Source organism: Panicum virgatum, chromosome 7K (genome assembly GCF_016808335.1).
Source record: "Panicum virgatum strain AP13 chromosome 7K, P.virgatum_v5, whole genome shotgun sequence".
Taxonomy (NCBI): Eukaryota; Viridiplantae; Streptophyta; class Magnoliopsida; order Poales; family Poaceae; genus Panicum; species Panicum virgatum.
In genome coordinates this window covers 40,567,808-40,577,311 of record NC_053142.1, presented here as the reverse complement: position 1 = coordinate 40,577,311, position 9,504 = coordinate 40,567,808, and the positions used below count along the sequence as shown (strand labels likewise).

At 47.2% G+C, this 9,504-nt stretch overlaps 1 pseudogene; it reads right to left on the bottom strand.

The window, feature by feature from the left end:
• Positions 1 to 534: 534 nt before the first annotated feature.
• Positions 535 to 7,075, bottom strand: LOC120642641 (annotated as a pseudogene).
• Positions 7,076 to 9,504: the final 2,429 nt, after the last annotated feature.

Genomic DNA, 9,504 nt, shown 5'->3' with positions numbered 1-9,504 from the left:
CAGGTCCATGGCACGGCGGCGGCCTCCCCGCGCCGGTGCTCCCTCCAGATCCGGTTCTCTCGGTGCGGCGGCGAGCCTCCTCGCGCACCTCCTACCAACGTGGGCGGCGCGGGGCGGGATGGTGGCTCCAGCGAGTTCCGCGGGCTAGGGGCTACCCCGGCGGTGGAGGAGACGCGGAGCAGAGGCGCCCCCTCGCCGCGGAACTCATCGGCCGAGCGGAGCCGCAGGGCCGCCCTCCCTCCCTCGAGCGGAGGTGCCCCCTCGCCGCGGAGCTCGCCTGCCGAGCGGGGCCGCGGAGCTCGCCGGACGAGCGGAGCCGCTTGGCACCCATGTCTGGAGGAAGAAGAAAGAGTGGCGCCTAGTCAGCGTGCCACATCAGCGCTAGCTGCCCACATGGATGCGTATGGACCTTCGGTGAACGACTTAAAAAGTTTAGGGACCCAGAAATGCACTTTCGGAGTTGATGGACTTATATGACACACCCTTACAAGTTTGAGGACCGCTGGTGTACTTTACTCAAAAAATTAAGAGGGGTTTGGATGCAATAAATTCTATAGTTCTGAAAACCAAAGTATGGTCCGCACGACCTAAAAATTGCAAAATTCGTTACATCTTTTTTCCAAGATTGGACTTGGAAAGGTGGAAAGGATATGTATCGAATTAAACAGAATAGCGATGGTGATCTTTATTCGAACTAAACAGAGCCGCGCGTGCAGTGGCCAGTGTCTCTGTTCACCGTCAGAGGAACGACGCCTCCTTCCCCATCGCGAAGAAGGCGCCGGTCGGCCCACCGGCGGGGAGCAGCGCCACCTTCACGACGTTGCTCGCCCCCTCCTCGGGCGTGAGGAGCCCCGAGTTCCTGGTCATGTCGGTCCTGACGTAGCCGGGATGCGCGCAGTTGACGCGCAGCTCCGGGTGCCTCCTCGCCATGATCCTCCAGTAGGCGTTCACGGCCGCCTTGGCCACCTTGTACGACGCGAACTCGTCCGGCCACCCGCGAGCCCCCAGCGCGGGCGCCCCAGCCTCGAAGTCCCGCAGGAACGTGTCCAGCAGATCGTCCAGCCTCTCCTCGGTGAGGTTGTCGGCGTCGTTCAGCTCCTGCTTCAGCTCCTCGCTCCTGAAGTACTGCATCAGGCAGGCAAACAAAGGAAGCCTTGGTCACTGGTCAGAGTTCATAACCCAGACTGATCTTCCTATTTACTTGAAGTAGGGTGATGGAGACTAATTGATTCTCACTCTTAGCAGCCCAAAGCCGGAGCTGACGTTAACAACCCTGCCGTCGGAGGAGGATTGCAGGAGGGGCAGAAGAGCCTCGGTGACGTGCTTTGTGCCGTAGTAGTTCGTCTGCAGGCCCTCCTTCGCCGTGCTGTAGGTCTGCCGGCTGTTTTTATACATCCATCCAATTCTCTGGTGCCAATCCATGCCATCGAACTGTTTCATGCACAGACCAATTAGTGGAAATTTTTTTCAGGGGAAGATGCCAACAGAGCACTATCTTACCTGCTCGCCCACGGGTTTTGGACCAAAAGACGGATCGTCTACAAGCTCGATCCCGCCAATGGCAGCGTTGTTGACCTGAGCAATCACGTTGTGCTAGTAATTTGGGCATCGATAGGCGAGCAAATCGCAGTGGCGAAGGAAAGGTCGGAAATGGGAAACGTGAACTTACCAGGATGTCCAGCCTCCCGAAACGGGCCTTGAGGAACTCCGCCAGCCGAGCGATGCTTGAAGCATCGGTGACGTCGAGCTGATGGAAGATGACGCCGGCGACCCCCTGCTCTCGGAGCTTCTCCGCGGCGGCCGCACCCCTCGTCTCGTCCCGGGCTGCCAGAATGACGGTGACGCCGCTGGCGGCCAGCTGCCGGCACACCTCGAGCCCGATCCCCTTGTTCCCGCCGGTGACCACGGCAATCCTACGCCAACGTTCGAACCAACAGCAACGAGTAGAGCGCGCAGCAATGTTAACGGCCGGCCGGGGCTCATCGAATCCTAGCTGACCCCGCGCTCGATTTCATACGATCTTCCGACGCTTCAGGAACGAGGAGGCATGGGATGGAGTTGCGGCGCGTGCCTTGTGCCTGGCGGATTGGAGATTGTGCCATCCATGAGCGCGCACCACGGATCGGAACAGGAATCGCTTCGGGTTGTCTGCTCGGCACTTGGTCCAGACCAGGGTTCACGTTTTCGTTTTACAGGAATTTTTCGGTGCTCACCGGAAACGGTAAACCGGCTGGTTTTTCGTGATTTACCGGTAAAACCGATCGGTAAGTGCTCTCAAATTCAAAATTTCGAAATTTCGGTATACCGGCTGGTTTTTCGGTGCTTCTCGCCGGTTTTTCGGTGCTTTTCACCGAAAAATGATGGAAACAGTTGGAAAATGATGGGAAGTGATCTCAAATTCAAAATTTCGAAATTTCGGTATACCGGCCGTTTTTTCGGTGCATCTCGCCGGTTTTTCTGTGCTTTTCACCGAAAAATGATGGAAACAGTTGGAAAATGATGGGGAAATTATGTATTTATGAAAAGAAATTGAAAATTTTGGGGAGTTTGCCCTAATTATGTCTATATTTATAGATTATAATGTACAACATATAAGAAACTCCAGCACACAATGAGACATACGAAAACGAAACACATAATTCATGTCCAAAGTGCACACGTACTTAGTCCAAAGTACAAAGTCTATTAAAATTATTACAATTAAGTCCATAGTCCAATTAATACAACACATTGCTTCCACAGTAATCGAAAGTATTGTCCATCCATAATCCATGTAGCAAATGTATAGTCTGTGCATACGAAGATTTTGTATGAAATGAATGGAATAACTAGAAAAAACGAAATATAGATATAAAAACTTTTCGGTTGCTTAAGTACCTGCGTTCTTCACTCCTCATAGATGGTGAGACTTAAGCAAATTTTGACCTACCAAATCAACTTAGATTTTGACTCCTCATAGCAAATTCATCATTTTGACCTACCAAATTTTCACTCCTCATAGAAAATTCATCATTTTGACCTACCAAATCAACTTAGATTTGAATGATTTCAATTGCTATAAGCTAATAAAAATCCCTAGTTTTTATCATAATTTTTGCCGATTTTTTTGATGGTTATTTATAATTTTTTTTGAAATTTTAAAATTCGAAACGAAAAATATCGAAAAACACCAGTATACCACTTTCCGGTACCTACCGAAAACGGTAAATTCACCGGTTTTTCGCCGGTTTACCGCCGAAAAGTTAAACCCTGGTCCAGACTAGAGTGTCCCAACCAGGGTTAAAAAAACCCGCCAGAACCGGTCCGGTTACCGCGGTTACCGGTCTTACCGGTTCCGGTATCGGGCGGTTAGAAACCCGGACCGGTTCTGGTATCGGGCGGTTAGAAACCGGCCCAAATTCAAATTTTAAATTTGAATTCCAAAAAATGGAAAAATCTCAAAAAATTCCTAAAAATACTTCAAGGTGCAACGAATCTAATGGTGTCAAATTTTCTCAAAAATCCGTTCATTTAGTATAGTTTGCGGGGATTTGAAGTTAAATCAAAAAAAGAAAAAGAAAAAATGGACCGGCCCATTAAGGCCCACCAGGCAAACCGGCTGGTAAACCGGTAAACCGCTTGCACGGGAGCTTTTGAATTTGGACTTGAATTCAAACCGGTCAAACCGGCCGGTAAACCGGTCGGAACCGGTTGCACGGGAGTTTTTGAATTTATTTGAATTTGGATTTGAATTCAACCGGTTTCCACCGGTTACCGGTCCAACCGGTCCGGTAAACCGGAACCGGTGGCCGGTTTGGGTTAACCGGTCGGGATAAAAAACCCTGGTCCCAACACAGCAAGAGCCTCTTCCTCTGGTAGCTACTTTGGTGGTTGCCGGTGACTTGGTGACTGTTGTGGTCTTCGTTCAGTCACCTGTTTAGTCATTTGTTTAGATGCATAAAGTTTTGGATGTAAAGCACTGTAGTATTTTTATTTGTATTTGGCAATTATTATCTCGCCATGAGTTAACTAGGCTTAAAAGATTCATCTCGCAAATTATAGTTAAATTGTATAATTAATCATTTTATTTAATTATATTTAATATTTTATGTACGCATAAGAAAAATTTATGTGACAAAAAAATTTATAAAATTTTGGAATTTTGAAGCCAACTAAACAAGTCCTATCCAGCAACAGGCCACAGCCATTGGAGGCAAAGGTGACAGTGCCGAGTGCCGACACCGTGACAGTTTGACAGGAATGGCAGAAGGCACGGACAGTCGCACATGCCTTTGTCGTCGTCCTGGTTATGGGCGCTGCTCCTTTCGGTTCGGTCCCCTTCGCCGGCCCCATGTCCATGTCGCAACGGGATCTACTACTTCTCCGGCCCCATGTCCATGTCGCAACGGGATGCTCCGCCTGGGTTTGGTTGCCGCTGTCACGGCTCTCATTCGACTACCTCGGATTTTTTTTATGTAGTGATAATTCAGGCGGAAGAAGTATCGCACGGCTTCCATCCTAAAGCTTTGAATAATGGCACGTGTGGCCAACCACGTTTTCCTTTTCCAAAAAGGAAAAATAATGAAGAGTTCGGGGCTCTGCAACCGCATGCGTGCACCTCAGTTTCTACACAAATACTAACAATTAATAATTCAAAGAAAAACATACAGAATAAAATAAATAAGAGTAGATTTTATTATTGCCTTTTCATCTTTTTTTTTTACTTTTAGCAAAAAAAATCCAGCAACGGGAAGTATAAATGGGCTTAATTCTCTTTTCCCGCATGTGGGTGATAATTGGTCCAACAAAATTAGTGGGCTAAGATTTTCATTGTGGAAATGTTGGTCAAGGATTCTTGCTTGCATATATGCTTTGATTTATGGTTACTGGTGAGGTCAGGTAAGCTCTCTAGGTAGTAGTTCTAGAGTTTGCATGCTGAAACAGAGCAATCAAAATCTCAATTTTTTAAAGTAAAAAATAAAAATACCCCAGCTTTCCAAATTCTAGGAGGTACAAATACTTGGCTCCAAGAATTCGTAAGTTTGAAGGTATGCCAAATATGTCCTAAACCAGTTTTTAAATTAAAACTTTGTATTATTCAAATTTAGAAAATGGTTCGTCTTGAACAGTAAACATTGCTTAGCCCAGACGCAAGTACACCCTTCATCAGATCCTACGTCATTCAAAATTGCGCTAACATGGCGTTCGAGCAGTAGGTCGACACATCTGAAACAAAAATAATCTAAGAAATTCCAAATTTGTTTATTTCTTAACTGTGAATTACAATTTTATATTGAACATAAATGAATCTGGCCGTATTTTTCTTCGTCTCGATTGGCACGTAGAAATAAAATTTCAATCGATAAGAAAGACAGGATGGTTGCAGTTATTCTATCATGCGCTACCTTTGTACACGCTACGTGTATAAATTCGTCACTGAAAAAACAGAACTTTGTGGCACACATCGTCAGTTCATCACCACAATCATTCACATACATAAAAAGTTTATCACCACAATCGTCCAGCTCCAGACCTACGGGTATACTCTCCACCAAGCAAGAGAGTGATCCAAGCACACGGCGGATGAACAAGAACAAGAGCGTTTCGTGCCGATCAAACATCACATCACACGAAGGACGCCAGCTCCCTGCCCTCCTCGAAGAAAGCGCCGGTCGCCGCCCCGCGTTCTGGCAGCAGCGCCACCTCCACGACGTTGCCCGCGCCCTCCTCGGGCGTCAGGAGCCCGGAGTGCAGGGTGAGCTCCGTCCTGACGTAGCCGGGATGCGCGCAGTTGACGCGCAGCTCGGGGTGCCTCCTCGCCAGGATCCTCGAGTAGGCGTTCACAGCAGCCTTGGCCACCTTGTACGCCGCGAACGCCGACGGCCACCCGCTCGCCTCCACCCTGCCGGACTCGAAGTCCTTTAGGAACATGGCCAGCAGCTCGTCCAGCCTCTCCTCCGTGAGGGTGTCGGTGTCATTCAGCTCTTGCTTCAGCTCCTCGTTTCTGAAATGCTGTATTTTGGGAAGAAAATTAATTTTTGTTAAGATCGACTGAACTCGATCTGGTCCGATTGGGAACTAACAATGGCCGGATCGGGACAGCGTGGTCAACAAAAGTTACCCTTAGTAGCCCAAAGTCGGAGGAGACATTCACGATTCTTCCGTCGGAAGAGGCTTGCAGCAGAGGCAGCAGCGCCTCGGTCACGTGCTTCGTGCCGTAGTAGTTTGTCTGCAGGCCTTCCTTGGCAGCGTCGTACGTCTCCCGGCAATTTCCCCACATCCATTCAAGCCTCTCGTCCCGATCCATGCCTTTGAACTGTCGCACACAACAACAGATAGAAGAGCAGAACACGTCCATGAAGGTGTGACTAGCTGAAGATGTAAAGCTCACCATTTCACCGCTAGTTACTGAACCATCAGCATGATGTTGAAGATACACAACCCCACTGACGGCGGCATTATTCACCTACAAATTATTAAGAGTTCACGAATTCTACTATCAGTCACCAGCAGCCGTATCAAGCTTTCCAGAAGTTTGGGAAAAGGAAAACGAGGATCACCAGGATATCCAGCTTCCCGAACCGGGTCTTCAAGAAATCGGCCAGTCGAGCGATGCTGGAAGCATCCGTGATATCCAGCTGGTGGGAAAGGACTTCGGACAGCGCCAACCCTTTGAGCTTCTCGACGGCTTCCGCGCCCATCTTCTCGTCCACCGCCGTCAGGACGACGGCGACGCCATTGCTGGCCAGCTGCCGGCACACTTCTAGCCCGATGCCTCTGTTCCCGCCGGTGACCACGGCAACTCTGCCAAAGTATAATACAAACCACGACGAGTGGTTAGTTCCGCATGTGTTACTCAGCGATCGGAACACCGGATCCTAGCGCGTGTACCTTGTGTTGCGAGGATGGGAGATGGCGTCCTCCATGAGCGTGCGCTGCGAGCTCGAGCAGCAGGATGGGAGCTGTCTTGCTCAGGTAGTGGTCGGTAGAGTCTACTGATCCAATCCTGCGAGTTGTCTCCACCTAGCCTTTTTAAGCTAATAGACTGATGGGCATGAGCTGAAAATTACCACCAATCCATTTTGAGTTTGCTAAGAAAGACTCCCTCTTAATAAAATACGTGCTTCTCTAAAAAAGAGTTTGCTAAGAAAGAGTTGATTGACGCTGAGGGCATAATAAACAATTAACTTCCAAAAATAACAATCCACTGGCCTTAAAAGGCCACTACCTTTATTAGCTAATACTCCGTCCCAAATTATCGGTCTTTTTTACTTTTTCTAGATATATATAAATTTTGTTATGCATATATATACTATATCTAAGTGCATAGAAGAATTTACGTATCTAGAAAAACAAAAAAAACTAATAATTTGGAAGGAAGCTAAGGAAGTACTAACTTCTAATTATCCAGCTTTGTAACTCTAGCTGATCCAGCCAGTAACCAGTACTAGCTAGCTACCTTTCCAGCTAGCTGCGTCCGCCCATCAATTTTCAGCTAATGAAGGACTAAAATATCTACGATTTACGGCGGGGTTGGCGCGCAGTGTTAATCAGTTGACGGTTACGTGGACAACGACGGACGACATCTCACATCCGTACACGTGAACGTGATACATGCCAGCAGGCAGCAGCTCCGTGCCTTTGTTCCAAGCAGCAACCTTCGAGTGGATAGAGTTCCCACTTCCCAGCATGTGTGGCTCATATGTGTGTGTGATTATATTAAGTTCCCCAAAGTCAATATATAGTAATATAGACATCAACGACAGGCAGAACGACAATTCAGGTGAGCAGAGTCATTCATCATCTCAGCTACTGTGCCCGCAGACCGCAGCAACAGCACTGCCGCAGAATTGATATGTGCTTTTCACTAGCACATGTTTTATTATTCACCACTAAAGTTCCTATTATCAAAACACCTCTTTCTATCTATTCCTAAAGATCCCATTTGACCATTTCCACCTTGAATTAGCATAATAGTCCGATTTTCATCGTCAACTAGAAAACTAGATAATAGAGACTATCCAACTATCGAAACTAGACAAATTTAGCTCTTTGAGTGGTTTTGTATTTTTCTTTTCTAAAAAATAGAAATAAAAATTCTAGTTAGATCTAAAAATTAAAAATACTATCAATATTTTCTAAATATGTAACGATCTATTTCTTATTACTTTAGAAGGGGGGCAGGCGGGAGCGGCGCCACCTCCTCCGGGCGCCACCGGCGGCGCTGCCAGCTCAGGCTCGAGCTGAGAGAGGCGCAAGAGAGAGAAAGGAAAGAGAGAAATGAGTTAGGGTTTAGGGTGGTGGCCAACGCGGTTTTGATCCGCCGAGATGGGCGGAGGGCCGTCGGATCGCATCCGGCGGTCAAGAATCGCCAAGGCTCTCACAGGCTGAATTCAGCCCAAGAGGGTGAGGAAGGCGCGCCGCGCTGGGCCGATTTGGCGGCCTGGCCGTCGGTTGCTGGGCAAAAGGCCCAGGAGCATGGCGCACGAGGGCCGCGGGCCGATTTTCAACTAACTTTTTAATTCCTAAACCCTCTTAACATTTAAAACATGTTTATATTTATTTGTTGTACTCTTCCGCATGCTCTATTTTGTATAGTCTAAATTTGTACGATTAATGGATCTATTTGTAGTTCATATATTTCTAATTTCAAGATCTAATGAATTTAAATATTTTTTTATAGATCAATTGATTTATTCATATTGACCGAAGTGTTTATGAGTATTTGGTAAAAGATATAGATATTGTATGATCTTAAATTTTTATCATCACTAAACCACCATCGTTTTGTAAGAAATGCCTTACCCGATGCCCATCTGAATATCAAGCGAGCTTGCGAAGCTTCCCCTAATCTTATCATCTCCCATCCCATTCTACTATAGCTCATAGAGATCCCATCGCTCCCAGCCTGACGATGAGAGGGAGGTGGGTCAACCTCTTTTCTCTTAATGTATACTATCTATAGTTTGTTATGTTCGGATGGGCCCTAGCCCCCTCCGCCCCCCTCCACCCCCAACCCCCACCAGTTGTGGCTATTGCTGGTGCCGCTAGTGCCCTCATCGTTGTGGCTTGCTACGATGGCTGCAGGGTGAGTTCGAATAAAGGTTCCTTCCCTACCTCTTCTTCATCTCCCTCTGTCTGACCGAATCTCATCCCTCTTCCTTTGTTTCCTCGCTCCCTAGTTCAGCTCTTCATCTTCCTTCTTCTTCCTCTTTTTCCCCTACTCTCTCTTGCTTCTAGGTTTCTACTGATCTGGTTACTTTAGTTTTTGTTTTGGTTATAGTCACAGTAGATTTGATGGCTTGTGCTGTGGATTTGCTTCTGTTCTTCAGAGTGAATCTAAGTGGTCTTTGCTTGCTAATTTTTTTTGGCTCCAGTTTGCTTCTCATCTCACCTCGATATCTTTTCTATTGAATCAGCTTTGAGATTTTTTCGCTCTGGATTCCTGTGGACCTCTATCGTTTGTTGCATTTCACAACTTTTCTTGGATTTGAGGATTCTGCTTTCTACATGTTAGCATCTCTT